Genomic DNA, 5,985 nt, shown 5'->3' with positions numbered 1-5,985 from the left:
CTTGGGGATTACCAAACTTCCCAAACTGGATGGTTTATATTTCTGTACCCTTTTTCTCTAAAAGAGTCAATTGTCAAATTCTCAAAGGGTTTCGTGAATCATAAAAAGATGAGAAGCGTTGCCATGGAAGATAAATGTAAGCTGAGTGATAAAGGATTGGTTAAATTACAAAAGATACAGAGAAGGAGGAAGCATATTTCAAGAAATAAGAGAGTACAAAGAAACTTCCAAAGATATATTAAAAAAAAAAATTCAAGGCCAAATGGAACAGGGAATTTATACAAAGCGGCAAAGAAACTCAAACTGGAGAAGTAGGTGTGAACCGAGGTGGAGGACAACCTTCCGAGGAGACTGAACTTTCTCCTACACACCATGGGAGATCATCAGATTCAATTCAACCAAAAAATACTGAGCACCCAATAAGTATAAAACAGCGTAAGGTGTCCTGGTGGGAAAGAAGGGGTGGAGAAGAAGGCTTAAAATTTGCACGCAGCATAACACTAGCTAGACATCATTAACATTTATTCTGTGTGTATTCTGGGCCAGCCCCTATGCTAGGTACATTAAATGGATTCTCTAATTTAATCCTCACAATGAATTACCTGCCCTTGCTTTTATGGCTAAGAATAGTGGAGTCACTATGAAAATTAGGTAGTATGGCATTGCACACACCCTGAACGTTGGCTGTGACCCCTTGTTTCTTACACCAAGGGAACTGATACGTCTGGAAACACCTGCAGTTTACCAAGTGTATGTGAAGTGACTAAATAAATATTGCATATTTTTATGAACTATCAATATTATGCTAAGACTTGAAATACACATACATACATACATAGGAAAATAGACATGGGAATAAAAATCACATTAATTTTTGATGAGTATATTGTATAACATTTATTCAGAAAAGTCATAACTGTAAGCATATAGCTTGACATATTTTCACAAAGTGAAGGTATCCGTGTAACCACCACCCAGATGAAGAAACAGAACACTACCATTGCTCCAGAGCCTTTAATGTTCCCCTTTCACTGTCACCAAAATTAACCACAATTTTGACTTCCAACACCAATAATCTGCTTGTCCTATCTAGATTTTTACATCAATAGAATCATGTTGCGTGTTCTTTTGCAGCAGGCGTCTTCTTCCGAACATTACGTTTGTGAGATTCATCCATGTTTAATTGCATGTGATAATAGTTAAATTCACATTAATTTTTAAGGTGAAGCATAATGCCACAATGAAATTATTTGCTTTCTAAGAAACATGTCCCAATTCTTTGAGAATATAATTTAGTCTCGTCTTCCCTTCTGGTCACTCTGATGACAAAATTTTTAACAACACAAGAACAAGCCGTGATTTAAGGTCAGGAGAAATGGAATCTAGCCTTCCTCCACTACTTACAGCTCAGTACCTTGGGCAAGTTACGTCTCTAAACTTCAGCTTCTACTTTGATAGCTTGAGGAAGGTAAGCTAAAAGATCTCTTTGGTCGACTCCATTATGAGTTGTCTTTGCTTCAATTCTAAGATGAAAGATTTAATAGAAGGAAAGTTTATCAAGGAACTGAAATTTTTCCAAAATAAATTTATTTTGTTGATTATAAAAGAAAAACGTATTTGTTGTAACAATTCAAACACCACCAAAGGAAAAGTAAATAATACACCCATTTTTTTGTTCAGGCTAACCTTCCCACATTTACAAAAACAATATTAATTTGGTATTTATAGTTTGATAATCTTTTCTATGCTAATGTAATTATATGTTCACTTAAATGGGTGTTCTTGATGTCAGTTTTGAAATAGAATCATAGTAATATGTTTTATTCTTCAATTTTCATAGAAATCCTTTCAAGAGTAGATCATCAGTCTCTGTTCATTTGAATTGATCAATGTTGTGTGGCATGCATACCCTGTAATCAATCATTCCTCTACTAATTGAGATCTATATGGTTTCCAATTTTTTGTTATCATAATACACTGTAACAAACTCCTCTGCACATATAGTATTACCAGTAAACCCTCATGTTCTTACTCTGAATGAGTAATATAGGAATAATTATCACTAAAATAATCCCTAATAATAGTATCTAAAATATCACTCTAAAAAATAAATTAAAAAAATAAAACATCACTCTAGTTTGCATCTTAGTGCTTGAGATTTGTGAAGATTTGAATGTGAGATTTGAAGCAGGGAGAGACATAAGAGCTTAAACAATTTTCAGATTATTCCAAATATTTGTAGGAAATAGAAACCTGAAAAGTAAAATATTGAGATCTTTAAAGGCTCATGTTGGAAACTGCTGAAGTCTGAAATCAGACATGTAGGGGAAATAAACACTTTTCAAAATAAAAATGGAAACATATTTTTAACTAGCTCCCAAAGTGCAATAACAAGAATTAAAAGGCTAAAAAAAAAAGTAAAATAAAAATTTCTAACATCACAGAAATAAGTCATTTATGTGATTCTCTAGATAGGCTGCTGAGCTGGCTGGTTAATTACATTGTGTTTCAACACAAACCTGGAACTGTACAGTAACTAGTCAAAACTAATGAGGCATCTTTTCAGACCTGCCCTCTCCGACTTGTGGAGGTGCCCTGGGCAACTGCCTCTCTAGACCATGCGCACTAGGATAACAGATGGGGGTCTGGGGTAAGACGAATGGAGATTTAGAGTAGGTCATTTGAATTGGTCAGTATTATACAGAGCAAGATTTGTTTGTCAGTGGATGTTTCACTTTGAGGCTGCTAAAGAAGGATAATTTCCCTTTACTTGGTAAGATCTGAAACACCAAACCTTCACAAAGCCCTTAAGTGAAAGCCAGGTGGAAACGACTGTCTGGGACAATGGGTCAGGTGCCAAGAGGAAGAAGAGGGGGACTGGTATGAGCAAAGGGAGGGCAAAAGCCTGAGAGACCCTTCACAGGGAAGAGAGAGAGGGAAACCAGAGAGGAGCGACTCTTTGATATACAGCTTGACTCAAGGGGAAAAGTAAAAACCTTTTTGCATCACCTCTGGCCTCTGTGTGCAGGCTTGAGTGGCTGTTAGTAATATTTTATTTCTGGTGGTGAACTCTTCCTTCCCGTCCTTCCAAGTTTTAAGGGCAAGGCTAAGGGGTTGCATTTACAATGTGCATGGCATGATTTGACATAACGTGCTCTTCTTCACACTAGAAGAGACAGCTACTTATTCATCCTCATGGTACATGTTGTTTTTCTATTCACAGGGATAGTTTTACACTAATCCTACCACTCCATTTCCTTGGACTCCATGGTGACCAACTGGTCCTGTGTGCAAGCAGCTGGTTGAGGCCGTAAAATAGCTAATTGGCCAGCAGTGACATGACCCTGTGACCTCCACCTCTTAGACAGAATGTTCAATCATCCACTGAGCAGGGGTTCCAGTCCCTCAGAACTGGGTTCCAAGAGGGGCTCCAGCACTTCTTAATTGCGAAAAGTCATGTAGGGCACATGTCTTCATTCAGCGTCCATGTTTATAATCTATAAAATGGGAATAAGTAGTTCTTCTCTCATAGTACATTTGAGAGGACTGATGGGCAAAAGTGTGTAAAAGATTTCAGTCAATAACTAAATAACTAATATTTTTTGGCATCTTCAGCAAAAAAGATACTATGGTGCCTTTCCGTCAGATGTAATTCATATGTGTGCCTACCTGAGCCAGGAAGAGACACAGCTGGCTACCCTCTGGGTGTTAAACAGTGGCCAGAAGAAAAACCTCCTTCACATCAGTGTGTGCAAATAGCTGTGCCAGTGTCTATGGAGAACTTTAAGGGAATCAAAAAATAATACCATTAACCCATCACTCCCCGAGAAGCCTGAGAATGTCTGTGTTTTCTGATTCCTTGTCTGACTTCCAGTTGAGTCTGAGCTTAACTTCTCTCTCTATTTCTGGTCTAGTGGTCTACCTTTAATAAATTGTTCTTCCTTTTGAATGACATGTTCATGTATTATATTATTCTGGTGTCAGAGACCTAAATATAATCATATCCTTTCGCCAAGTGGTGGATAGTCTGACCTTCATTCTTTTACATGCTATCATCTCACAAGCCTTTCAGGGAATGCTCAGAAACTTTCTCTGTAGAGACAAAAATACTGACACTGAGTCATTTCCTTTGTTACTCTTTGAATTCCCATATAAAGTTATCAACCAAGTATACCTTGCTTGGTCTAGTTAGTGTGTCTGCTTAGCATGGTTTAGTGCTGGTGACATAGTCACTGTTAATTGCTCAAGGGTTGAGATCAGGTAGGCAATCACTGAGCTCATCTGTAAAAAAAAATAAATGACTGTAGTCATATTAGGGAATAAAAGCCTATGGCTAACAAATGACTGCCAGTTATTGCAACGGAATTGAGAGCATCTATTTGCATAATAATGTATACTGCCCCAGAACTCTGAAAATGCTAGAGGGTAAGCAGTTTGAGGTTTTTAATCATCTTACTTTAGCCTATAATTGGTTATTGTTTTCCCATATATGAGGTTTTCTTAGATTTTCTTTTGAGTCTGTCCTACTCCAAATTTTTGGCTTGTTTGATTTTTAAAGAGAATTTGTGGTTTGAATTAAACACGACTATTTGGAAATTGACTTTACTTGAAAAAGATTTCCCTTCAGATTTTTTCCTCCACTGGCATTCATTTAGATGGAAAGCTGTAGAGGAGCCACACAGAGACTCTGAAGGTAAGTATCTCTTTTAGAACAATCTGCTCTTTGCCTCTTGGGGAGCTTTGGCTGGGGCTGTGTTCTCTGGAGAAAGCAAGACTCTGAAAGTAGACTTTCAGAACTTTGTGTATTAAGCTATTATGTCTTAATCTGCACCCAGGGCATCTGACCTCCCAGCTTTGTAGTTTGCCAACTGCAGAGAGAAACTCTGCTCAGCTGTTATGACAGACAGGGCCATATGAAGAGTGCTGGAAAAATTCCTCCTTAGACTTTCATTGCGGTGAGGGGCAGAAACTCTGCCTCCTATTCAGTTGCAGAGTATGATGCCTCAGAGTGCTTGAGGTGGTTTTCAGGGCTTATCGTCCAGGGCACGGTCAGTCTCAAAGCAAAATTAAAATGGGGCACTGAAAATACTCTGCTTCCCTGCAGGAGCCAATTATATTTTATTTCATCTTATTTATAGGACCAAGATCCTTAACCCCTGAGTACAAAATGTGTACACAGGTTGATTGTATGAAAACAAAACAAAAGAAAACAGAAAACCACAGTTATGTGGTTTATTTGTGGTTATTGAAATAAAATAAAATGCCCGATAGATAAGCTGCTCCCTCCTGAGAACCTGGGAGTTCTGTAGAGTACTCAGTGTGGAAGGCAGCATGGCTGTGTAGCATAATCGTTATGGTCCAAGCTTAAGAGCCAGACTTCCTGAGTTTGAAGTCTATATCCTAATTCCTTAACATCTCTGCATCTCACCTTTCCCATCTATTAAATCAGATGGGAACAATAATCATACCTAATTCATCAGCTTGTTATGAGAACTAAATAAATGAATATACACACATTAAAATGTGTTTCAAGTAGTTAACGGCATGTGGTAAGCAGTATATCAGTAAGTCTTGGTTGTTATTATTATTAAGAATCTAAGATTTTGTGCCATTAAACATGGTTCTCCATAATTGAAAAGTTGATTGCAAATTTAGCAAATTCTCCTCTCTCCTAGTTCTTTTTTTTTTCCTCTCTTTGTTTCTTTCTTTTTCTTTTTCTCTTTCTCCCTCTTCACTTAGAGCTCCAGCTTTGTATCCACACTGTGATTCTGGATAGTTTCAGTCCTTCCCTGGGTTCTATTTTTAATGGCAGTAGTATGGGCAAGGGAGTTGCTGTGGGGAGAATGGCAAGGCTGTGCCGTCCACATCCCAAGTCAGAGAAGGTAGATGGTTCGGTTGTTAGGGGCTCCCACTCCACACCTACCCACATGCCTGTTCCGAGGAAGGAACATTTTTCTATGTGGGGGTGGCATTCCTGTTGGAAGG

Source organism: Otolemur garnettii, unplaced genomic scaffold (genome assembly GCF_000181295.1).
Source record: "Otolemur garnettii isolate 467f Iridium unplaced genomic scaffold, OtoGar3 scaffold00137, whole genome shotgun sequence".
Taxonomy (NCBI): Eukaryota; Metazoa; Chordata; class Mammalia; order Primates; family Galagidae; genus Otolemur; species Otolemur garnettii.
This window is presented reverse-complemented; position numbering follows the sequence as displayed.